Source organism: Haemaphysalis longicornis, unplaced genomic scaffold (assembly GCF_048455015.1).
Source record: "Haemaphysalis longicornis isolate Haplotype H1 unplaced genomic scaffold, Haemaphysalis longicornis Haplotype H1 scaffold_4, whole genome shotgun sequence".
Lineage (NCBI taxonomy): Eukaryota > Metazoa > Arthropoda > Arachnida > Ixodida > Ixodidae > Haemaphysalis > Haemaphysalis longicornis.
Genome location: NW_027526361.1, coordinates 5445768 through 5469242, shown reverse-complemented (window position 1 = coordinate 5469242; position 23475 = coordinate 5445768). Strand labels below are relative to the sequence as shown.

Here is a 23475-nt window from a genome sequence, read left to right as displayed (position 1 = left end):
CTTTTCCTTTTACGTGGTTTCAGTCATATTAAACAAAAAGAAATAGAAGTTGAAGGGACAACGAATGACGGAAATGTGCTTTCGCCTTCGAATAAAGCATATATTAGCCCGAAAAAGAGAAAATAGAAGGAACAGAAAAAATATGGTTGCACTAAATTTGATTCAGTAACGAGGCGTATACGTTTTACACCCCTCGCAGTTGGCTAATGACTGACGCAGGCATCGCGGCACTCAACCAAGGCGGAACACATTAGGCCATTTTAGAAAACCAACCTATCGGGACTCGAACTCGAGTGACAACTGGGCCCAGAGCCTTCAGGCATGTACTTCCCTGCGTAACACTTCTTGAGCTCGCCTTCGAGCAGTCTACTCGATTACGCCAGGTAATCGGGAGCCGATGTAATGCACACCGTCACGCAGTTAGCGCCCTGCTTAGGAAACGAGCTTCCGCGTGCAGTCGACGACGAAGGTGGGCTTCCGATCCATCACGCGAGCCCGAAGGCAAAGCCACGCTAACGAGGGTAAAAAAAAAGAACCCATTGCAAAAAGACGGACGCTCATCCGCCGACTGTTTATTTAGCACCGCACATCGTTACGTATTCACTATTGTCTTGTAGCTCTTTTCTGAACGCTGCTTCAATGCGCCGTTAGACCCTCAGGGCTGTTTATGTTTTAGTACCTGTTTTTATCTCTGTCTATTTCTCGCTTCTCGCGTTCTCACGCACATTCTCGCCCAGCACCTAATGACATCGCGTCGGGCATTCGGGATTAGTTGCCCGGGTACCTTGCGAGCTGACAACTAGGCTGCTGCTGTTGTGCCGCAGTAGCGGGGCCCCGACGGCGCTGGGGCGCAGCCGCGTCTTCGCGGGCAATCACCGACTCGAAGCCCAACATTCCGGCTGGGAGTCGTTGGATGGCGGCGCGTGAATCGAGCCTCGGGGGCCGCGGCACGCGGTTGCCTGGGGCCGGGAGTGCTCGCCGGTTAAGACATTAAGTCGTTAACGAGCCTGGCCACGGTGGTGACGCCGTGAGCAAACATCCCCACGCGACGCTCACCCGGGATGCGGTCATTGGGCGCCTCAGGAAATCAAGACATAACCTGCCGGGTTTTCGTAGCGGATGTTCGCATCGACCTCCGTGATGTAGTGCATTTCCTTGGGCGAGCTGCCTGGCGGGCGCTTTGTTATGATCCTTAGCGCAAATAATGTCCCCCTGGTTGATGGTACACGTCAGGGGTCTCATGCACGCGGACCTTTCGAGTGCGGCCGAGTGTCTCCGTTCACTTATTACCAGCAGATCTGCTTCGGCTTTTAGTTTCGCCGTCGAGCGTTATCAAAAAAAACATGCCAAGAAAAATAGCGAGCGCACGTGAGCGTGCGCCTCGTGAGGAGCGCCAGGTGTCGGCCAGCTCGAAGTTTCTGGCGTGACCTCTCGCGTGCTGCTCCCCTCGCCAGTTCACGGGGGGGGCACAAACGCCGAGTTCGCGAAGGTGGTGGCCGCCGGTTCTAGCCCGTGCTAACGTTGTCCACTTTGTGAGAGAGGTGAAAGGCTGCGGATAAAGCGATCCGGGCCTGCCAGTCATGGAGAACGTTCAGCGGCAATTTCGGAAATGCACGTGACTTGCAACACATGGGTCTCTGACGAAGGGAAAGGGGCCGCCAGCTGTGCTGCTTCTCCGCCTTTGCACGACTAGTGCAAGCTGTGCCAATTTTTATTTGTTTTTTTTTTTTTTAAGAGCGAAGGTGTGAGTGCGCGCCTTGGTCGCGTAGCCGACGACGCAAATGGCGAGAGACTGCCCGAAAGCGCGTCGATATTGTCTTTCACGGCTTCATGTAAAGAGAGGGGACACCCCTCTTTAGCGCTCGGCGTTATTTGGTGGTCCCATGCAGTCACAATGTGTCGAAGCATCACCGTGAAACAAATGTACATTTCAGGATCGCCGTCCAGATTTCAGTCATCGTGGAGATCGGTGTCGATATGTTTCTCAAATTGTGACGCCAAATTCTATTTCGATATTACCCGGCATATTTAGAAGATGCGGGAAACGACTTGTTTCTTTCAAATGGAAGTGTGAGCTGACATTTGTTAACCCCCTCCCTCGTTCCAACATTCTTAGCTGCCTCGGCCTTTGCAGGACTCAATTTCGCGACTGCGGCCCGCTCACTCATGTGAGTTTGGTACCCCTGGTGTACGAGCACAGTTTAAGAATATATTTGTAATCGTGAAGGGCGACTCAGCGCCGCGTGTGTGTTTGCGGCAGCATTACACTTCCGTGTCAGGAAGCTGTCATTGCGTGGGCAATAAGCGGGGCACGTCGGCAAAGCTTTCACAGGGCTCTGTTCATTTTCGCGTCGCTCTGTAACCAAGGGGAGCGATAGAGTAGCAGAGAACGACGGAGTGGAGGCAACGCGCTGGGAGCCGTCTCCTAGAGTCGGCTGGGAGTCGTCGCTCGAGCCCGGGCAGCCAGCCAGGACCAGGGCATCCCGGACTAAGGTTGCCCCCCACAAGGCTGGTGCCCCTGCCATCTAGCACCAAATTTGCTCGTTTTTATTAAACGTTTATTTTTCTCTCTCTCTCTCTCTCTCTCTCTCTCTCTCTCTCTCTCTCTCTCTCTCTCTCTCTCTCTCTCTCTCTCTCTCTCTCTCTCTCTCTCTCTCTCTCTCTCTCTCTCTCTCTCTCTCTCTCTCTCTCCTACATTCCTTTTCTGTCGTTTCTTTCATGTCTCAAACGGTCAGGGTATACCACACGCCTTTTAGTTTCCCCTTGAGTTGACGTGCAAACATCAATGGGGCTGCCGAGTTAGAAAATTACGTGGAAGTGCCGGGCGCAATCTCACAAATTCCACTTTTCATTTATTGGCAGCTATGTTTTTAATGCCCAAGCATTGTACCCCAGAAATCATTCCGCCGCTCCGTAACGCTTGACGCGATGCGCCCCACAGATTTATGTGCATTTGTAAATGTCCCTGGGCCTAGCGTTGTCTAAGGCAACGTAGCAATGTATGTGCTAAGGTGTGCCCCTGGAAAGAAGGCTTGCTCGAATTGTAACGGTTCCGACTACGTGGAACTTGGGCATGATTTTTCACATCTTGTTGACGTCTCTAACACGACCATTATTATGTTGTAGTATATTTCTACGCTGCTGCCGTTACAGAAATGTCGGACATGCGCGACCATTACGTTTAGGGCCCACATAAAGGGATGCAGTATTTTTTTCCCCGACGTTCTCAGCCTCGCGGCAGCCCAACTCCGTTCCTCCCGGGTGCGCTTGATACCGGCGTCGTTCACTTGAGATCGCCTAAAATGGCGCGAGCGTCGGCGACTCCGGTTGCACGGAGGAGCGGCGGGACTCGCGAGACGTCGCTAGGACAATCCATCTTGGCTAAGTGGCGGTGTCCGCGCACACGTCGAGGAGGCAAGGATTCGGCGGCCCAAGCTTCCCTCCGTCTTCCTCGAAGATTGTCTCGTGCCCCGCAGCAGGCGCGCGAGCGTCGCTAAAGGGACGTCGCGAGCTCGAACGGTTCGCAGGTGTGTTCCCTCGCGGAGAAGGAAGAAACAAGAGCGGAGGAGGCGCTCATCACCAGCGCTATCAAGTGCGGCAAACTCGCATGGCCGTGCGGGGCCGCGCACCGCGGTCGGCAGCATTCCGTCACTGTCCGTTGCATGTTTGTGGCTTGTTGCCCGTGGCTGTTCCGTGGACACGTGGGGGGATGGCCAGATCGATTCTAACTGTCCTTACGCAGAAGGGTGCGTCCTGCTTGGCCGATAATTCCGGGCCGGCAGGGATGGGTCAAAAATGGCTGCTTTCCGGCAGAATTATCGATCCTCGCATCGCTTCGCTGTCAGCATGAACGCGGGAATAGGGAGGCCTTTCCTTGTTCCGCCGTGCACGCCGTAATATTAGTCGCGATTACCCGCGCATTAGCGGAACAGCGAATGGCGCGGCGGCTGCAGTGTCACGCACGGTGCGTCAGATTGGAGCGGCAGCGCCTGCGCACATGTTTGCCGGCGCCAACGGCCATGTAACGGTCTATCGCGGAGGAACAAGATGCAATCGAGGCAACAGCCGGGAGCCGCTGTGTGTCGCAGAAAGATGTGAAGCGCGCTCCTTGGGCACCCGAGCTGCAGCGCGCAGAGCGGCTGCTGTGCGCGCCTCCGCAGGAGACCTTGCGAAGTGGGCAGTTCCGACTGGCGCTCTCCTTTCGCGGACGGAGCCGCTAAGCAAACCGTCGAGCCGAACACCGTTACTAATGGGCTCCGCCTAAACAAGGCCTATTTGCTGAAGCTGCCCCTAGATACGCATCACAGTCTACGCATACACGTCGGGCTGATTAACTTTAATCCCGCCGTTTTTTGCTCCGCGCCCACTTTAATTTTCCCGATCGGGCGGGACAGTTAAGACGTCTCCCGTGCGCACGCGCCGGGACGATCGACCGGCCGTTGCACGCGTCACTGAACTCCGCGCTCTGATAATGGCGCTTGCAATCACCCGACTGCAGCCCACGTGAACAAGCGACAGGCCGGCGAACCTGCTCCTGCGGCACCTGTGCAAGCGACGCTGGCGAAGAAAAAAAAGAAAAGGCTTGGCCCTGTACTCGTGTCTCGAATTCGCGTGGCGTTTTTGGGCGCTCGGGGCGCACCCTCAGCGTAATCGCCGCTGCGCGGCTACGCGGGACCAGGGACGATTAAAAGCTCTTGTGGCCAAAAAAAACTAACAAACGGACAAAAGCAAGCTCCTTCCCGTTAACTCAACGTGTTTATGCATGTTTGCGCGGATTTTTCTGGGATTCGAGAACCGGCGAGGTAGCGGTGATTTTGTTAACGACGCAGACCGTATCCGGTGTACTCCCTTAATTGCTCGCTCATTTCTGCCGAGTTTCTCGTACTATTTCCCGCATACTTTGCTCGCTCCTCCCGCCCAAATGGCGCGCCTATTAACGGGCAAATCGATTTACCTTGGTCCACACACTGGCCCGTCAGGCGCTTGTCTACAGCTCTTCCAGACCGTACTCTTGCGTGCCGCATTCGAATTTTTATCATTCTTCGTCCTAAGGCGCAGATAAAGTGTCTCGTTGTGCATATTCTAAGCGTAATATAGGCAAAGTTCGTCTTCGTTGCCCTCGTAGTGGGGTGATATTTAACAGACAAAAAGGACAGTCCAGTTAGGTTCCCGCGCTAGATTGAAGCGTAGTTAAGGCAACGATATAGCCTAGCTGATATATTTGTTATAATCTCATTAAGGTTGAATAGTAAAATGCTAGAAGAAGAGATTTCTATAGCTTGGCGTTGTTGATATGCAGTCTCAGGTTGCTATGGCGAATTCGTACCTGCAGGCGAATCCGGGCTTTCAGGCGAGATCGGTGTTACGAAATTCGGTTTACTGCATGAATTTGGTCAAATCGATTTTTTTTTATAATGGAAGTTCGATCAGGCAAGCTTGGTACTCTTCAACCACGTCTGTGGTGCTTGCGAGCCAAATCGTGCTTCAGCACGCCCAGCTGTAGCCACAGAAATATCTAACGTGTACATAGCTGCGCAGATAAGGTCCGGTTAGGACTTTACAGCGCAGCGACTTTTTCCCCATGCGTTGTTGGGGGAAAATATAGAAATGACAAGGTGCGTGAAATGGCAGGTTGTCTGCAGGCCGTTGAGGCTGTGTTTGGGCGGACGCGAACACCAGTCTGAGTTTTTATAGTGAACGAGCAGACAGGTTTCACACGCTGTGAGCCGGCTATTCCGGCTACTTTAGAGAGAGAGAGAGAGAGAGAGAGAGAGAGAGAGAGAGAGAGAGGAGAGAGAGAGAGAGAGAGAGAGAGAGAGAGAGAGAGAGAGAGAGAGAGAGAGAGAGAGTTAAGGCAACACTCCACACCAACACGATAAGAGCTAACCAATATCGAACTGCTTTGTCCTCTTTTTTTTTTTTTTTTTTTTTCCAACTTTCGGGCTCACTGTATGATCACGTAGACGCGCAGGTGCGCACACGATTTGTTGTATTTGCAAGGTTCCAAACGTTTAGTCGTCGGCGTTATTTTCTGACCCTTGCTGCCTTTGGTTTCAGGATCAGGTATGGAGAGCACACGGTTCGGAACCCGGCCTGCAGGCGAGATCGCGCGTCCATTGGGGCTGACGTGAGGTGAGCACACGCCCTCGTCTCTTTGCAGCGGAGCTCCCCCGTTTTCTTCTTTTCCCTTTTTCTTTCCTTTTTTTCTGTGCGTCTGCAGGACGAGAAAAGCCGCCCCGTCGTCCTAACTTCGGCACACCATCACACCATATCTTCTCTCCCAGTATACGCCATCTTACGGAGCATATACATAAATATAGGAAGCAATATACGCCATGATATTTATGAGATGGCGTATATTGCTTTATAATGGTATCTTCTCAGCAAGGCATTAGTTGTTCCACCGTGCATTAGTTGCAGGTGTGAATAGGCGCCCAGATAGCCGAATTGGTAAGGCATTCGAGATCTAGTTGCAGGTGTGAAGCCGACTTTAAGAAAGTCGGTGTAGGCTTGTTCTTCGTAAGCTGGCTTTCCTACGTGGTGTGGTGTTGCGCAGTGAAGTCAGCTTGGCATCCCGCTGAACGCTTCCCCGGCGCAGCGGCTCGGTTTGAGCGGTAGCTGGGGGCCATCCAACAATAACCCGAGAATGGCTCCGCTGGTCACCCACCTTGGCAGAGTAAATTAGCCCTGAATTCTTTTTTTGTTTGGCATTTTGGCTAATAAGGTGTCTTTTTCTCTGACCACGTATTCTTACCTGCCTGCCTACATGTCTGCCCGTCCGTGTCGAATTGCTGGATGAATATAAAATGTCGGCTGATTCGAAAGATTGGAATACTAAATGTCTGTTTCTTCCGTAGCATACGTAGCGAAGCCTATCACTTTTGGGCGCGACCTGCTGGGAAGCAATCAATAACGCGAGGTTTATTTTTTGTCGACATGCTCGTTCGTGTGTGTGTGCTCATTATAACGGTATATTTCTAGTGGTCGATTTCGTGGTGGGTATCGGTTTGCTTAACATAATCAGGAATAAACGATTCGACTCCCCCCCCTCCTTCCTCGAGCATTGCCCAAAACGCGCGAAGCATATATTAACTCGATCGCGTGAAGGATGCTTGCAGGAGCTTATCGCCTGTCGCACCTGTGCATCAATCGAAGGGAACCGAGGCGTTCACCACCACTGCTGGACGTTGATCACGAGTTTCCCACATGAAGTGAAGGCCATTTTAGAACTGTGATTAAAGACACTTCCATCTTAATGGAATTTCAGAAGCATCCATACATTGTATTCATTGTAGGGTGTTAGTTGATGCTATTTTCCGCAAACAGTTGAATACGATGAATTGGAGCGTTGGTGCACAGCCCGTGGCTGAAGTAGGTCATGAGACTCATTAACCGCGTCAGACGATGAGGAACTCCGGACGGCTCGCAGTGAAGATAGAGGACTGTGGTGGCAGAGGATTTGCGAGGGGAATAAATTCATTACTCTGATTTATCCGATCGATTACCCTCGCCTCATTAATATCTCGTGGCGGTGGGTGGTGTACGAATCAAGTGCCGACAAAGGTCTCTTCCGCGCGGAGAAGGATCACTGCGCATAGAGATTAGGGCTGATAACAACGCGCACTGCGGGTATGCCGCAGGCGGAGATGTGATCAGCGGGCGTGTGTGGGCAAACCCTGGCACGACGGGATCGCAAATTAGCACCTGTGTGCCTGCTTCGTTGCGAACTATCCCCGGAGCTTTGCTTGCATGGCCCGTGATCCTTTACGTGTTACTCACGCGGTCGCGTTGGTCAAGAGTATTCTTTGGCGAAGTCGATGGCTCGTCCGAGATTTTAAAATCGGAGCTGTTGAAGATTGAGCTTGGTCCGTTTGCGTTAGCAAAAAAAAAAAGTACAAAGAAAAAACTTCCCGACAGGACCTTCGCGCAGTGGCTTTAGCAAAAAAAAAAAAAATGCCGAGCGCACGCGAGCGTGCGCCTCGTGAGGAGCGCCCGGCGTCGCCCAGGCTTGCGCGTGGGCTTGCACCACGTAAGGAACTCCCGCCTTCGTCGTCGTCATCTTCGGCGCGGTGGACCCGTGGCGCGCCGGTCGCGACAGGGCTCCCCCTGTAGAGCCGGAGGCCGTTGTCTTGCCCACGTGACCGGTAAGCTTGGGAATTCCGGGGCGGGGTCGTTGAGGACGAAGCCCTGGGTGGGTCGGAGGGAGGGGGACGTAAGCGGGCTTGACTCGGTCGGCGGCGACAACGTCTTCGTTCCGTCTGTTCCAGGATCCGTTCCATTCGTACCGTGTTGACCGGGACGCGTACTTCCAAACGCTTCGCTGCACAGAGTACCCACGTGACATATCTGTTCGCGCCATGCAGAACGGTAATTAAACGTCGTCATTGGCTGCGCCCTAAACCTAAAGCGGCTAAAACATACCAAATCACTATTATTAACAAAAACAATACGCCGATTTGAGATTTAAAAAAAAATTAAATTTAGAAAAAAAGTTAGGCTTTTTTTAAATGAAAAAAAAAAATCTAAAAGATAGACCTGGTGGGGCTCGAACCCAAACCGTCCGAGCCAGTGCTCAGTACTCGAGGCCACCGAGGCCGGAAGGTAGGGCCTGCTTTAGCAGGCACTAGAAGAACAGCGCGCGCAGAGACATCACACATGTCACGTGGGTGCTTTGTGCAGCGAAGCGTTTGCAATCACGCGGCCGGCGACCCGCCTGGGCACTTGCGCATTTGTTCCTTTAGGGTGGATTAGTTCCGCAGGCCGGCCCTCACCATGTGCGCGCCTTCGTTACGGTGGGGTCCTGCTCACCGTGCCCGCGCGCAGGCGCAGTCGGGTCCCGGTACTGACGGTAAGCACGGAACGGACGGAACAGACGGAATGCTAAAACTCTAATTCAGAGAGTGGCAGTCTTGGGTTGCCACTCGCCGTTCGAGGAACGTGCATAGACTTGCCCGTTCTGCTGCCGTTCCTCTGGGATCCGCTATCAGTGTGCGGAGAAGCTAGGTCCACACCCAACTCTGCTGTTTCTCCAGCCTTGCACCACTAGTGCGAGCTGCGCCAGTGCTTTTATTATTTTTTTTGTTCCGGATTCGCGTAGACCATTTGCCACTTCTCCGAGCTCATTATGCCTACACTGTGGGTCCGAATCGGCGGCGCTACTGCCTGTTGCGCGTACAACGCATGTTTTGTTCTCACAGCCAACCTCTGGTGTATTTTATGGCGGTTTATTTTCGTTTCGGGGGATCGAGTGGCGGGTCGACGCATGAGACCTTCCTAAACAAAATAAAACCGATGGCGGAGAAAGTCGCGGATTGCACTCTGTGGACGAGCAGCGGAGCTGTTTGTGGTTTGTTGGGTGCCGGGCCACCAACCGCGCCGTCGCACCACCGGGGGAGCGATCAGAGGGACGGTGAGCAGGCTTCACTGCGCAACACGCGAGGCGGGAAAGCCACCCTGCAAAGACCAAACTTGCACCGATTCCCTCTAAGTCGGATTCACTTCTAAACGCAAGTGTATTGCTGGGAAAATATTTCTCCTGATTGTACGCCCGCCTATATTTAAAAGTGAAGCTCCGGAGATGAACGGGTGCCAAGGGAGAGGTAGTTCCGAAGGGAAGAGGCAGCAACTTTTCTGGTGCCGCGCATGCAAAAAAAAAAAAAAAAAAAGAAGGAAACAGGGAGTTTGTTTGCAACACGATACTGCATTATTGTTGCAAACTTTACTCCCCCGTTTTTTTTGTTTGTTTTTGTTTTTGCATCCGCGGCAACAGCTCCACTTCAAGAAACCAAAGAATGCAGCATCGTGTTGTGGTAGTTTTTATTTATTTATTTATTTATTTCAATACCTTCAATGCCCAGAGGGCGTTACAGAAGAAAGTGGTTAGGATTACAAAACAATTGTACACGGGGAGATTAGTCAAGTTACACTATAAATGTGGTTTACATATAGAAAATAATAATGTTTCCAGAAATTATACAAAGGTAATAGCAGTATACAGGCTCAAACAATGAATTAAATACAAAGCGAGCATATGAACTAATGCAATGAAATTAAAAACCACTTATCAAATAACATCAGCGTATGAGACCAAAATACAAGCAGAAGAAAATACAAAACGAACACACGAAAAATAGACCCATCTACCAAAAAGAAATCAGTATAAAAGATAGGGAGACCGAATACGTGTTCGATAAATATACAGTGCACGCGTGTAAACAACAAGAAGAAGAAAAAAGTTTAATGGGAACGAAAGTAGCGTTCGGCGGCTGTTTGAAATGCGCGCGCATCGATGGTTGTGGCGATTGAGGTTGGCAGGTGGTTCCATTGTTTCGATGTTTTCGGGATGAAGAAATCAAAAAATAGATTTGTATTGCAATGCGGAATTTTAACCTTGTAGATATGATCAGTGCGTGGTGATATATATGATGGATACTTACCAGTTCGTTTTTTAAAATTGGGTTGGAGTGGTATATCTTGTGAAATAGATTCAATCGATTTGCTTTTCTGCGCAAAGAAAGATTGGGTAGATTAAGGGTGAGTTTCATAGATGTTACACTTGACGTGCGAGAGTAGTTGGCCAAGATAAAACGTGCGCTGCGGTTTTGAACGGATTCTAAAGCGTTAGTAAGATAATCGAATCCTGGGTCCCATACTGCGCAGGCATATTCTAGCTTTGGACGAATTAGTGTTTTGTAAAGTATCAATTTCAGGTCAGAAGGGGCAGCAGAAAAGTTGCGTCGGAGGTACCCAAGGGTCCTATTAGCATTGTTAATTATGTAATTCACGTGCGTTTCCCAAGATAAGTTATGAGTTATGTGGACTCCTAGATATTTATATGTTTTAGTCTCTTCAAGTCGGCGGCCTTCAGTAGTGTAAATGGAAGCTTCAGAGGGATTCAGACGCCGGGAAATTATCATTGTTTGGCATTTATTAATGTTTAGACGCATTTTCCAATTATTACACCAGTTAGACACTTTGTTTAGATCACACTCTAGCAGTGACGAGTCAGAATTTGAAGAAATGGTTCGATACAGTACACAATCATCCGCAAATAATCTGATGGAAGAGTTAATTGAGCTGGGTAGATCATTGATATAAATTAGAAAGAGAAGGGGGCCGAGTACGGATCCCTGAGGCACGCCTGATGTGACTGAACAGAAAGAAGAGTCAAAATCGTTAGCGGTTACAAATTGTGTTCTATTAGATAAAAAAATTTCAATCCAAGCTACAATATTAGCGTCCAGATTTAACTTTCGAAGCTTCATGCAAAGTAACTGATGAGAAACAAGATCGAATGCTTCGGAGAAGTCCAAGAATATGCAGTCAACAAATGATCCGTTATCTAGAGCAGAGAAAAGGTCATGTGTGAAAGAAATGAGCTGGGTCTCGCAAGAAAATGATTTCCTAAAGCCATGTTGGCATGAAGAAAAAAAAGAGTTCTTTTCCAGAAACTTAACCAGGTGGGAATAAATTATGTGTTCGAAAAGCTTACATGGGATGGTAGGTAATGAAATCGGACGGTAATTTAATGGGCTGTGCGTGTCGCCGGACTTAAATAATGGGACCACCTTGCCAATCTTCCAATCGTCAGGTAAGGTGTTCGAGGTTAATGACTGGGTGAAAATCTGAGCAAGAATTATGGATGTATATACTTCGGTGCTTTTGAGAAATTTTGAATTTATTCCATCTACTCCTGATGACGATGATAATTTTAAATTCCTGATGAGCGGTATGATTCCACCCCAGTCAATAACAACTCGTTCCATTGGTGGAAAATCGACCGCTTCTTCAATGGGACACAAGTTACTATTTGGGGATGGTTGAGTAAGGACCTTAAACATGTCATTCAAAACAAAACAGCTTTTGGAATGAGGGATGACTGCACCGTTTTCATGAACTAAAGAGACTGCGTTGTTTTTTGGGGCGCCGATTATAGTCCAGAATTTCTTGGTATTTTCAGCAAGCAGCAAGGGAAGTGTATCATTGAAGAAAACGCGCTTTGCTTTTTTTAACTGCATCCTTGAAAACATTATTACTTTGGCGGTACGTAGCCCATGCATCAGGGCGGTTGCACTTGCGCGCTTTGCTAAACAGTCGCTTCTTTCTATTTAAAAGGCGCTTGAAGGAAATATTAAACCAAGGGACACGGTGTTTACAAGGAATGACGCGCGAGGGAATATACTTTTTTATCAAAGAGTGAATTTTATCTTTAAAAAGGGCCCAGTTTGTATTTAGTGTACGTTCATAAAATTGGACCATGAAATCATCTATGAAGGCTACAAGCTCAGTGTTAATAGCCGCAAAGTCGGCGTTAGCTGTCACGCGCACCTTGGCAGTCTATATTCTAACCTTATCGATGTTTTAGGGAGGCCCGTCGTGCGTTTCGTTGCGTTGCGTTGCTTGGCTTTGACCACTGCGATGACGTATGCGCGTAGCCTGCGTGCCGCACTGTGTTTTTTGGGGGATACTCTGTCGGACCTACGTGTGTGTTAACATTTGCGAATTTTTTTGATTAGAGAATAGTTACAAGGCCGCGGCACGGCGGCAATTAAGCGTGGCCGCTCGCGAAAACAATGACTGCTCTTATTGATACCCTGCGCTCGCCGTAAAAGGCATGTCGTTGCCCAAACGACCAAACGGGTCGCGTGTATACGGAGTCATGCACACACAAAAAGAAAGAGAAATACTATTTGTAGGGCCTTGGATAGGTTCCGTTCCCTCGAGCAGCGTGGCAACTGAAAATGGTCAAAGTATTGCACGGTTCGAAATCCGTGTTGGGCCAGCCAGTGCACCGTCTCCGCGGAGAGGTTTCTCCTCAGCAGAGACGCAAAGTTCAGAGCCTCTGCCCCGGCAGCGCTTTCAGCAGTGCTAATGACGGTTCGTCGAGAGGATGCGCGCTCTTTGTGGAGGAAAAGGGGGCCCGGGGAAGGGGGAACGATTACAAGCGTGAAAGTGCGCTCCTTGCTCGACGCATATCCATCCATCCGACCTTGCCTTCCGCCACTTCATTGTCCGGCAACCGCTATGCTCATTTGTTGGTGGCTAAGTACGCGAAAGACGGAAGAGCGTGTGCGCGTTGGGAAACATGGCCATCGTGGCCTCTCGTTTGGGGCTGTCTACCACAGGGGTTGGAAGAAGTTGCTTCGCCGACAAGCGCCGAGTGTAGACGCGAATGCTGAGCGATGGCGCCCCGATGAGCGGGTCCCCGAGACGGCGCTAATTGTCACTGTCCAGCAGCGCCTCCATCACGGGCTACACGAGCTGCGCATGCTAAGCGGACGCCCGAGAATTCGCACGTGCCCCCCTTTTTTTTATCGAGCTGCATCGGACTCGCGTTAAGCCTACATTAAGGGCTGCAATGAAGCGCGGAGCCGACGTAGGAGCGAGTGGAGCTCTGGACAGTGATGCATCGCGGAGACCCAAGATTGCGCCCGTAATGGGCGCTCTTCCAGGCAGGGACAGTGGGCTGTGTAATGACCCCGGAGCGCCACCTACGTGCGATAAGGCCTGGCGGCCGCTTCATCATCGGAGTGGGCCGGCCGCCAGGTATCGCACCCTTGTGCGCGACCATGTATAAGTGAGAGCGCTATCAATCGAGGTCTAAACGCTCAAAGGAACGAGCGGGCCTCTGTATTAACGGGCTGGTCAGCCGTATGTAGCTAGTTCACACGCATGCCAGCCCGTCGACGCGTTCGTTGCGAAGGGGGCTGAAAACTTCTGCTGGCTGTGTCTGCGAAACAGAGTGGATGGATACTTGCTATCCTTTTACAGCACTCGGCACTGTTACTCCGATTTCAAAGCAATTTCGTCTTGTGTTTCAGCGGTGCATTGACGGCCGCTGTTCAACGACGATGTAATGCACAATGGGCGACCTCCGTTATCTTTTCAGGCCTGCAGATAGTCCTTTGACCAAAGGCAGTTCGCACTCCCCCAGCGCCGTTCGTTTCGTTGACGACGAGCATAGAGTTTCATACATGTATATACTAGAGGGAAATCTGGCGCCGCTGTCTAGGGGAGCCGCGCTTGGGCGAGCGTTCCGTCGTGTACTGGGCAGGCACGTTCCTCTTAACTGTCCTTGTCATGGCTCGTGAACAGGCTGAAAAGTTTTCGATTCCCGGCCGCGGCGGCCGCTTTTCTGATGGAGGCGAAAAGCAAAAACGCCCGTGTGTACGAGATTTCGGCGCACGTTAAAGATCCCCAGGTGGTCAAAATTAGTCCGGAGCCCTCCACTACGGCGCGCCTCATCGCCTGCGTTGCGTCGGCGCGTTAAACCCTACAATCAATCAATCAGGCTGAAAAGTTGGCTCTGGCTGCAAAAAAAAAAAAAAAGCACAATATTACTGTAGAAGAGTAGAGGGCAGCGCAACGAACGGGACGAAGCGAAGACGTGACAAACACAAGCGCTTGTGTTTGTCTCGTCTTCGCTTCGTCCCGTTCGTTGCGCTGCCCTCTACTCTGAAAGTTATGTACGAACCGGCTGAAGCTTCGGCTCTTCTGAGGTGCTGTAGAAGGTTCATCAAATTTATTTTGTTATTATAAAATGTAACCTCCAAAAAGATTAATTTGTCAGTGGTTATGGAGAATCTTCATGCACGACGAACAAGAAAAAAAAATGTTACCCTTTTCTGTTGATTTTGGCTTCGAGACAAAAAAGAAGCCATATAGCTAACTAAGCCAAGTAGGCGAGGAACGTCGCTGGCGGCAATGGCGCCGCCCACCGCGGCCCGCGACTACAGCGACAATTTTCCCTCTAGTATATAATTAGCAATACTAGTATGAAACTCTATGACGACGAGCGCCGGAGTGTTGGTCGTGTAGTGTGTATAATGCCGGCTTGCTATCTTTTTCAGTCCTCCTCGCTTCCTGCCTTTATCGTGTTGCCGCGCCACGTGCCGGGCGCCGGAATTGCGTAACGGCCGTTGCCTGCCCACTCGGACGTCGTACCGCCCGATTGCACAGCTTCTGAATCAGGTTATTACCGCCCGGCCGATGAGCACGCAATTTCGACATGCGGCGATTCCGGAAATGAGGCTGCGCTTTTGGGTGCGGAAGCCGCGCGAGATTTGTCTTCTCGCGACGTACGTGGTGGTGGTAAAAACATTTATTTGAGCTTTAGGGGGGATGGAAGGGGAAGTGGTCAGCCTCCCATGTCCAGGAGGCCGCGAGCCCGCGCCGATTCCAGAGCTCGTTTCACCAGGGCGAGTTGCTGCTCCGGTGCCGAGCTGGTCAGAGCGGACTCCCACTGCTCAAGGGTGGGGGATGGAAGGGGGGTTCGGTGCTGCGCGCAGGAGAAGACTAAGTGGAAGTGGTAAGAGGAACGTACGTGAAAAGATTTCATTGAGGGCCGCTGATAGTCGGGTGACCGGAGTGTGGGGTTGACTGATCCTTGGCCGGCCAGAGTCGGTTTTGACGGGAAAATACCGACTTTAATTTAGCAACGCAAACCGGAAACGATCTATTTTAACTCAGCACGAGCGAACTTGTAGCCAGTGGGTCGATGCACGACTGGGCGTTCATGTCAGGGTGACAATCCCCCTCTTTTATTTCTCGCGTGCGCTAATACCTGCGGAAAGCGTCCTCATGCTATTAGATTTCTATGCCTTTTGGTTTTGCACCTTGCAACACCTAAAATAGGGTCCTCGTTGCTCCTCTCGCGCCGTTAAAAGGGCCGCGAAGACGGAATACAACTTTGTTCGATTTAAAAGAGTTAGCCTTTTTGGTAGCTCACTCATCTCCATTCCAGCCACGAAAGAAGTTTTTAACGCAGGAAATCTTGGCAAACTTGCGAACTCCGCGCTGGTCAAGAGTAATGTAATGTGGGCCAGCTGTGATAATTATAGTTATTAGTGTGTTGACTGCCCGTTAGACCGGGTTCAGGCTGTTGCCGCAGCTGTCATAATAACTTTAAAGAATGACGTCATTTCACGCCTCTGCCAACCGAACTGCGTGACGCGCCGATTTTTTACGTCCATAGGTCACGATATGGCCTTGGCGTCGGTACATAGCCTTAGCATTCAGGTGATACGATCGAACGGAAGAACTAGGGGTCTTACTGTCGCCCAGCCATAAGGGCTTTGCTCAGTCCATGGCCGCCAGCCGCACAAACAAGATTTTGTCACATCCTGGAAAAGTAGTCGCCGGAAAGTGGCTGCGGAGTAGCCACTGTTTCCTTTACTATCTCGATTGTTTGTGTGAAGTGTGAGATAAAGTTGGTATCATTGTTATCGGGACAAATAAGTCTCACAAAAAAGAAAAATGAACCAAACTTTCATTTTTTCTTCATGTCCCCTTTAAGCATCTATCGACTCGTGCACGTGCGGCATTGGTAGTGATCAATATTCAAGGTATCGCGCGCGGCTGGAGTGTTTGCTTACAGTGGAATTTTTCGCTCAGACGGAGCGAAAATTTCAGATGGACGTAAGACCTTTATGTGAGTGTTCTCCTCTAAAGTACGGACAGAAAGTGCTGTTTTACAATAATAAATAAATAATAAAGACTTGTGCGTTCACTCTAAGGGAGAGCAGGTCGCTCTTGGCCAAAGTGTGCATATAGAGAAAACTCTGAAGGGGTCCTTTTTTATTTTACGTCGCGCCAATGTTTAAACCGCGAAGTTTGTCCGTACACAATGTCTAAAACAGTTCCCAGGTTACTTCGAGTACCAACTAAGGCTGATGATAAGCTCATGTGTATAAAGTCCTATAAAACTAACCTTCGCACACGCGTTGTAGTGCAAACTTTCGGAAACAACGCAGGGACAGGAAGAAGGCAGGGCGACAGAACGGAGCGCTGTGCATTGCTTGAAATGCTTGTTTGTCATAAACGTTTATTTCCGCGTGGTTCTCGGCTGATTCTACGCGGTGGGAAGGGTTGGCGGGCCGGGTAGGAGAAGGGTGTGGCCCAGAGGCGATGTGGTTCGGTCCGTCGGTGTAGAGAACGAAGGCGACGGATTGGCGCAGTGTATCCTCTGCCTCGCTACGCGTGCGACCACTGGGGCCGAGTCACTCGCGCCGTTGAGGCCTGAGTGACCCCGGGGAAAGTAGAATTCGGTCGCCACGATTTCGGTAAATGTACCAACCAAATGTACCAGTCAAGTCTGCAATGTACCAACCAGTCCAAAAGCCCACTTTGTTGACGGGTTGCTGCGCCGCACGCGCGACGGAAGTATATGGGACGGGGCGCTACTGAGACGCGCACGGAGCCGAGGCCAAGGCGCGGCCGTGGCATCAACAAGGGTCTCACGTAGAGGCCTTCCCGGCCGGCTGGCAGGACGGCATTTTGCCGTCGGCAGTCCCGGGAAGCACGTATCCGCGTGGCTCAGCGGCGGGACGCGGAAGGAGCGTCACCGCCCTGCGCAGTCTCGCCGAGGAGACGACGGCGTGTACGCTAGGGCGCCGCCGGTAACGACCGGTTGGAGGAGCGAGCCATGCGGCGACCCGTCCACGCGGAGGATGAGGAGTCGAGGAGGCCAGAAAAAAGAACGAACAGCCGAAGCTGCAGCTATCCCCCCTGCCTTAACCCTGCTCTGATTACGGGCCTGCTTCGGGCGTCGCGAGTGCCGAGCGTCGCTACGGGTTAATCGTGTGCAAGCTTGGGTGCAGCAGCTCCCGTAATAATGCCGTAACGGCTGCTCGCCTCTGTATACAAAGAGGAGAAGGGGGAGGCGGGTGCGAGAGAGGGCCCGTTTCAGTGTCAGGACTGCAACACTGCTCTCCTTTCGAATCACGTGTGTTTGGTGTCTCTGTTCAGTATAAGTGAACGTTTACGCACCGAAAACGCGCACGCGTGCGGCAAGCGACATCTGTACATGTATCCGGGCACCTCGTACGGAGGTTTCACAGCAGGCGGACCATCCGGGTGACAGGGCGGCTTAATTCCGAGAGACGGGGCCATATAGAAGCGGGGGAAGATCGCTAACTCTGCGGGGGGTCCAGGTAAGAAAATTGGGGACAAAGAACGGAGTTGGGAAGCGCAGGACAGGAGGGGTTCGGGATCTGTGGGGAGGGATACTTTTATTGAAAGAGGGGAGGCACGTCTGGAGGGCTGGGGGTGAGGATCTCCTGTGGCAGAGGCCTTCGCCCTGCGGGGCGGATAATGCCGACACTCCGCAGTTGATTTTGATCAGCGGAGGTGTGTTTTGGGAGTGGCATGCCTCTCTCCCGTGCCATCCGCTAATTGACTATGTCTGTTGAAGACCAGGAGGCAGACGCGGTTAAAGGTGCACCAGTTTATTGGCGGCCTTGCAACGGGTGATTCTGTCCAATTCTGAGGATGATGATGATGTCACGAGCTCCGTTGCCCGTGCGATGGCTACTCGCTTCTTGTTTCTATTTCGTCGTCTTCCCAACCAGACCACATTTTCTAACAATGTCAAACGGAGCGGGGAAAGCAGCCGGAGCCCGCTCGAATGCATGAAATTCTCCGTCACGAATCTATAGCTGCGTAAATGATGCGTGCCAGAGCCTGTGCAGAAGGTCGGTTAATGAGAGGGTGTTTCTGAGAGCGGCTATTGTTCCTGCGCTTTCTAGGTTGTCTTCACCGATCCTAAATCGAGCCAGTGATCGCGGCAAACAGCTTTGTTTAGTGAAACATTAAAACAGAGCGGTAGAGACGAGACAAGAGGACACATGGGACTAGCTCTCGACATCAACTGAATTTTTTTTCACACACAAATGAGATGTATACAGAAACAGCGCAGGTGCGAACACGGGCGAAGCAATCGGGACAATTTTCTCGGCGAAGTCAGGTGGTTCAAGTTTCCTCACGTGGCAAGTGCGCATTCAGGTGCTCTGTTTACTCTCAGATACACGCGTCAAACATTTCACTTCTGGTCTTGTCCTTAAAGGAGCCATGAAGAGAAAACACAAGTTTGGTTCATTCGAAAGATTGCCTCGTTAGAACCATAACGACACCACTTATAACGCAAACTTCGCTCAAATAAGCTACATAATTAGGAAAAAAGGAAATGACCATGCGACCCACCAGCTCATTTTCCGCAACAGAACCTATGATGTCACTCGAGAATGCTCTGCGATTGGCGGAGGCCGGCAAAAGCAAACGCATGTTAGGCAGGGCTTACAGTTTGCATAGCGAGCTAAATGCCCGTGAAACATACTGCACATTCTTTTTATGACAAAGAACGGTGGAGTAAACGGTTGAAGTTCCGAACGAACACGCAAGCGTGTGCACCAATGCGTACGAAACTACCGCCTGGCCGAGCTCGACATCTCGCCGTCGCGCAGACGAATTTTCGGGTTCGAGGCGCTCTGACCTTGGGGGAAAAAATGCCGTAAACACCGCGCATTGACGCTCGTATCTTTCTGGTCGAAGCAGAGAGCTCGCGCGAACGGCTTTCCATACACGACACCGGCCAACTGGCATAAGCGATACTGCTACTGAAGTTGAACTATTATTAACCGTAATAAAAATACGGCACATGCGTACCAGTCTGTATTCGTCCGTCGCGACGGGGCTGACGAGGCAGCGGTGCCGACGGCAGGGCGTTCGTCTGTTGTGGCTATCGCGGAATGGTCGCTTTCCCGTCCACCGCGTATCCCACAACTCTTGCCGCTCGTGCACTTAGAAGCATTGAGCGTTCAAGTGGTGTGAGGTTGTTAAATGCAAGCCCGAGCTCCTCGGCGAGAGTTTTGTTCTCCGGATCAGGCGATTCCATGACTAGGGCTGCGGGTGCACTAGGTTTTACTAGTATTTTTAAAATGGCCGCCGTCTCGGTCGACTCCCGCGTGTGGGTGCTATACGGAGTCGACATACTAAGTATCTGTTTCATGGACCGGCCCGTGGGACGCCGTTGCTCACGTCACCAAATGTGCAATTTTAGCGGGAGATTTAAAATTTTGGCTTAAATTGCCTTATTTCTCAGTGAATAAAGCATCATTTGCTTCCGGGAAAGCGCTTGGGGTACCATGAAACACCTAATCTTTCGAATAAAACAAACTTTTGTTTTCTCTTCATGGCTCCTTTAAAGGAGCCATGAAGAGAAAATGCAAGTTGGTTTTATCCGAAAGATTTCGTGTTTTATAGTGCCCCCAGCGCTTGTCCGGATACAAACGGTGCTTTATTCACTGAGAAATTAAACAATTAGGTTAAAATTTTGATTTTCCCGCTCAATCGTGCGTTTTCGTGGTCCCAAATGACATCACAGGAACCGACCGCTCTGCAGCCTAGAGTACCTTCATTCACGCATCCGCCGTACAGGGTAGAGACACGTATACGCTGGCGCCGCCATTTTCGGTTGCTCGCTCGCCGCCGAAGCAAGTCATTGTGTCAAAACCGCGCTAAAATTATCGCCGCAACGCGGTTTACTGAAGAAGTTTGAATCATATTGTCTGTTTCGCGTTGCTAGGTCTCGTGGGAAACGAAAAGAATAACGCGTTGAGCCCGTTGGCCCAATTGCGGCGGCACGGGACCGTTCAAAGGTTGTCTCCACCCTGTACAGCGGTGTTGGTTTGTTCCCGCGTTTCTTTACGTTCCGTAACCTAGATGGCGCCACCATACCGTGGCAAGCGTTTGGTTTGTTTTTGCCCGCATTTAAACCTGGCTTGTTTTTGTTCTGGGAGAAAATATTTGTTCCCTGAAACAGTGCTCGCTCGACAAATGGGGTCTTGTAAGACACCGTTGCTTGCGTCAATCGGCCAGTGTCGTCTGAGACAACCCCAAGCCCCGTAGTGCTGTGCAGCTGGCTAAACCAAGCATGCTGTGCGCAGTACGAACAGCAGAACGCATCAGTACTTCTATGTTTACATGTGCTTTCGTAACTTCCACTGTTTGTCCCATCATTCTTATTGCTTTGTAAAGAATGTGCCCTAAATTTAAGCGCAAATCGCTCGTTCGTCTAGTTTGTAAGCTCTACCTAATTTGCGTCTGCTTCTGCCAGCCTCCGCCAATCGCAGAGCTTAGCTCATGTGACATCATAGGTTCTGTTGCGGGAAATGAGCTGGTGGGTCGCATGACCATTCCCGTTTTTCCTAATTATGTAGCTTATTTGAGCGAAGTTTACGTTAAAAGTGGTGTCAGTATGATTCTAACGAGACAATCTTTTGAATGAACCAAACTTGTGTTTTCTCTTCATGGCTCCTTTAAAGCAGCGCAACACGGTCAGCTAAATGGCCCCCCGCTGCGAGCGCTTGAACAGCTGTACGGTGCTCTCGGAGCCTGTCATTAATGCACCAACCTGTCTGCCCGCTATAACATTTTCCACGCTATTGTGGCACTTTGGGCGCAACACCCATAGTTTGCAACCAACAATGTTTAAATGTGTTTCACCGCTCCAGCAACCATTGACAAGCATCGATTACACCGATCACACGCTCGCAGTTCTTACGCAGTTTTTCCTTCCGCTTAACTAAGGGCATATTTGACTGGAACCGGGTGTATGTCCTCTGGCGCCAAGCTTACATTCCATCACTGAGGTGTTGGCCACGTTTCAGTGGCTGCGGGGTTCAGATTGCGTTACTTAACTTGTTAGTATGTGGTGTACGTATGCAATAACCAGTGCGTAAATTGTTCTCTGGAGGGGCGTTTTTGCTAGGGCTAAGTGCGTGCAGTGGATGTAATCGCCCTGGTGCACGGGAATGACCATACTGCTGCGTAGCTGGGCCGGAATTTAGGATTGCACTGGACAGCACCACGTCTTCGGTCGCACCGCGTACCGAGACTTAGTTCGCGGCAATTGTTGGAAAAGAGGCCTCATTAAACAAAGAGCACGTCCAAAGGATGCGTGGTCCCCCTCTTTATCTTTTCTTTGCGTGGCCACCGGAGGGCACGCGAACAGGTGATTCCGGAGCGCCACTCACGAACTCTAGTCTTTCAGCCTGACAACGCGAAGAGGAAAAGTGGATGGCAAGAAACTATCCTGCGCCGCCGAAGTAGTGATCAAAAATATTTTTCAGAGCGGAACTGATTAAGCTTGAGCTTAGACCGGTGGCATTAGCAAAAAAATTCCCCGCATTTCCCCGAGGGGAAGAATGTGAAAGGGCGAATGCACGAGTTGAATTTGCGCGGTTCGGTAATGTTCGCGAAAGAGAGATCACACACACACACACACAACTACAAAGAAAGAAAGATGCATTTATTCACAGACACCTATTTGTGTTGTCGTTGTACTTGATTGCTAGAGCGGATCTCAGCTTTGAAATTTCGTGTCAGTACTCTAGCCCTTCTCACGCCCGATTCCCCACGTGGGTATGTGCCATGTCAGCGGCCAGGCAGCGCGCGCCCATCTCCCCCCGTTGCCAAGGAAGACGAGGAGCGCGCGCACCCGCAGCTGTTGCTATGCGGACGGCGGCGGAATGCGGACGGCGGCGGACGCTTCAGGCTCGCTTAAGAAGTGCATTCGCACTTAAAAGAAATGCCAAGGAAAAAAACTGCGGCGCCTGTAGAGGATGCACCACCGCAGATAGGGTATTATAGCAGTGAAGCCGGCTTTCGCGCCTGCTCGAATGTGAGCACAAGGGGCGTATGCGTGCGTGCACCCCTTACTATACCATTTTATACGTGATAGTATTTCTTGGGCCACTAAACCGCAAAAAATGGCGCAGCTGGCACGTGGCGCAAGGCTGGAGAAACAGCGGAGCTGGGGGTTCTCCTATATCTTCCCCCCCCCCCCCCCCGCCCCTCCTCCCATTGGGATCCGCTGTCAGAGTGGGGGACCGACCAGAACGGCCCTGTAAAATCAGGCTAAGCTTTGCCTCACCCCTGAACATTTAGCCTAGCCTAGCTGGAACATCGCAAAGCCTAGGAAAACGTAGCAAAAGCGGAGGAATCTAGGTCGGTCGACCCCCAGCTCCGCTTTCTCCAGCCTTGCACCACTCGCTCAAGCTGCGCCACTTTTTTTTTTTTGTTCTTGCGTTTTGTGTTGCACCTTTTGCAACTCATTTCTGTTATAGCATTTGAAATTCTTCCTAAAGGAATGGTGCATTTTGATGATTGGATATTAAAGGGCTTTTATGGCACTAGGACTTGGGGTTCTGTGTTTGTGGAATGACAACTCAGGTTTTCCAGTGACTCGCTTTTGGGGCAGTTTACGGTAATCATAGCCCTCTCGACTTCAGTGTGAAATTTTATGCAGCTGTGGTGCTTTTCGAGTGCACTTTTCTTTTTTAGGGCGTCTCATTCTGAGGAAATAAGCGGAGTCACGTGCGTGGTGCTCGAAGCTTGGCGGGTAACTTGTGATTATACGGGCCTCGTGTCTGGGGCAAAGCAGCGCCATATTTCGTGACAGTTTGGCGCCAGACAATCACGAGTATCGCAGATTTTGGAGGAATGCAGTGTATATATAGTGTTACGCGGTATTCGTCAGGACAGACCGGGTAGATGTCCCGCCACGCCGACAGGAACATTCATCGTTCGGGCGAGCCACTTTAACGTGCGGCGGCTGTCAACAATGGAGATGTTGAGCGGCCTCGCTGCATGGTTTCCCTTTTCCTCCGTACATTCATTCGTCCATAGTACGCTGCCTTG

The 23475-nt window shown here is 50.9% G+C and overlaps 1 protein-coding gene across 4 annotated transcripts in view; it reads left to right on the top strand.

Moving 5' to 3' along the window:
- Vang (Strabismus domain-containing protein Vang) overlaps window positions 1-23475 on the top strand; it is a 172481-nt gene that overhangs the window by 126846 nt on the left and 22160 nt on the right. For 3 of the 4 annotated variants that reach the window (XM_077705744.1, XM_077705740.1, XM_077705741.1), the window contains one exon: window positions 6058-6132. The exons of the other annotated variant lie outside the window; for it this stretch is intronic. The gene's annotated coding sequence lies outside the window, so the exon portion shown is untranslated. The remainder of the gene's footprint in view (window positions 1-6057; window positions 6133-23475) is intronic. 4 annotated transcript variants of the gene reach the window in all.